The sequence below is a fragment of the Cupressus sempervirens genome, chromosome 5, assembly GCF_028749045.1.
Source record: "Cupressus sempervirens isolate cs-2001-9-10 chromosome 5, ASM2874904v1, whole genome shotgun sequence".
Taxonomy (NCBI): domain Eukaryota; kingdom Viridiplantae; phylum Streptophyta; class Pinopsida; order Cupressales; family Cupressaceae; genus Cupressus; species Cupressus sempervirens.
Window position 1 is genome coordinate 302,167,722 of NC_143122.1, and position 2,782 is coordinate 302,170,503.

The following is a 2,782-nucleotide window of genomic DNA, read 5'->3' on the forward strand; positions in this document are numbered from 1 at the left end:
TTTAAAAGAAAACAATGTCTTGAAAAAAATGATCATCTTAGTGAAAAATTAGAATGGGCTCTTTGATGTATCACCAAAAAAAATCAAATATCTCAAAAAAAACAAAAAAAAAATCATAAAAAAGTCCCTAAAAAAATTCTTGCCAAGTGGTGAAAACCTAGAAATAGGCGCTACTTGACACCCTTGCACTTATGCCTATCATCATCTTTTCTTGCACTCATGAGCCATTCATCTCATATTGCTTTTCCTTTCCTAGCTTGGAACTGACTCATCTAGTTCTTGGGGGCTCAAACTGCACAACATATCAGGGTTTCATTTTTGTGTTGTTGTTTCCTTGGCAACTCACTAAACAATTATTTTCAACACTCCCCCTTGACATTGAGTGTCTCTCAACACTAATCGGATACTTTTCCTAGTCTAAGATGTTGAGATATTTATCACTAGCATACTTAAGTCCTAGGGAAATGGTCATGTGACATTTACACATGTAGTCAAAATAAACACTGATTGAGACATGTTGGCTTAGTTTCTTTTGTGTGTTTTCTATGATAATTTCTTTGTTGAGTTTTTTATCTCTAATGGTCTCTCGAGGATGTCATGAACTAGAGGACTAGGGTCATGGGATATGTTTTTCTTTGATTTTTGTATGTGGGTGTACTTTGTTAGATCTTAGGTGTCTTGAGCATTGTCTTGACCACTTGACACTTAAGATAGACACAATGTTACATCCTTGTCTATTTTTTCAAGTGCATACTTATGGCCATCTCGACATTTTATTTCTCAATGAAAGAATAATATTGCTACACTAAAACTAGGGAATCTAACTACACTATCATCTTGACTTTTATGTTGGGGTAAGTGCACCAAGTTGTGGTGCCAAAAGGGGGGTATAAGTGGACACCCTTTTTCTAAAATCAAAAATTTCTGAACTTCAACAAGAATTTGAAGTTAGTTATAGTCAAAATTTTATGATATGACAAAAATAAAAGTAGTAGTCTTTTGAATCTAGTTTCTAAACTACTAATATTTTTTCAAAATGGTTTAGTTTTAGGTCCTCAAAAAAGGGGGCCATAGAAAGTGGTACTGTTTATTCCAAAAAAACATAACATAGTACAAAGTGTGGCCCCACTAAAATTTTTATTTTTTTTGAAATTCTTGAATCACTCTAGTCAAAAGTTACCTAACACTATGTAGCTTATCCGAGATGTTTTGGGTAATTTTATAATGTGTATTTTTTTAATGAATTTTTTAATTAGACACATCCCAAAAATATGAAATATCTATCTGCTCCCCCTAGAAATGATTGAAAACTAATCTAAAATCAAAACTTCTTTTTTTCAAAGTGTGTAGAATGGATTCTAGTTTCTAAAAAACTAAGTTGTTGTGAAATTTGATGAACAAGCTAAAATCTATAGCCCAATTAGTACATGTTGGTCTTTGAAAAAAATGGACATACATTCAAAGGAAATTATAGTTGAAAGGCTTGAAATAGTTAAAATAAAAAATATATTATATGGTGTTATAGCTAACATAGAGACCTACAATTTCATGTAACTTAATTTTATCGATGCTCAAACACAAGGAAACTTGAATGAGAGCACATAATAAAAATCAATCATTTTTTGTATGTTTGCAGAAAAACATATCTTAGACCAATTTACAGACTCCAAACCTTTGGGTTGGATCCCCAAGGCAAAACCAAGCCTTAGGCTTGGTAGAATGTAAAGCTTTAAATAGCGTGTGTGCACTATTTAAAGTTTTTTAAAATTTGAGTCTTAATAGTGCATGCACACTAAGCGTATGCACTTTAATGTGTGCACACTATTAAGAAATAAATAATGCATAGAGAGGGGAGGAGAGAGGTAGAGCAAGAGCAAGATAGAGAGAGAGAGAGAGAGAGAGGGGGGGGGAATGGGAGTGTGTGTGTGTGTGTGTGTGTGTGTGTGTGTGTGTGTGTGTGTGTGTGTGTGAGAGAGAGAGAGAGAGAGAGAGAGAGAGAGTAGGGGATGAGAGATAGAGGAAGTGAGAGAGAGAGAGTAGGGGTGGCAGAGAGAGAGTACAAGATGGGAGACAGATTGAGAGTAGGGGATTGGGGGGGAGAGAGAGAGAGAGAGAGAGAGAGAGAGAGAGAGAGAGTAGGGCATGGGAGAGAGTGTGAGAGAGAGTAGGGGTGATACAGAGAAAGTAGGGGATGGGAGAGGGGAGAGAGAGAGTAGGGGATGGGAGAGATAGGAAGTGTGAGAAAGAGAGAGTAGGAGTGGCAGAGAGAGTATGGAATGGGAGAGAGAGATTGAGAGTAGGGGATAGGGGAGAGAGAGAGAGAGAGAGAGAGAGAGTAGGGCATGGGAGAGAGTGTGAGAGAGAGTAGGGGTGATAGAGAGAGAAAGTAGGGGATGGGCAAGGGGGGAGAGAGTAGGGGTAGTAGAGAGAGAGTATAGGATGGGAGAGAGAGATTGAGGGTAGGGGATAGGAGGGAGAGGGGGGAGGGGGAGGGGAGAGAGAGAGAGGAGGAGGAGGATGGGAGAGAGAGAGAGAGAGAGAGAGAGAGAGTAGGGGATGTGAGAGGAGAGAGAGAAAGAGAGGGGGATGGGAGTGTCTATGTGTGTGTGTGAAATAGAGAATAGGGGATAGGAGAGAAGAGATAGAGAGAGTAGCCTGAGAGAGAGTTGGCGGTGCGAGAGGGAGAGAGAGAGGGGGGATGGGAGTGTTTATAAGAGAGAGAGTAAGGCATAGGAGAGAGTATGAGTGTGAGAGAGAGTAGGAGTGGTAGAGAGAGAGTAGG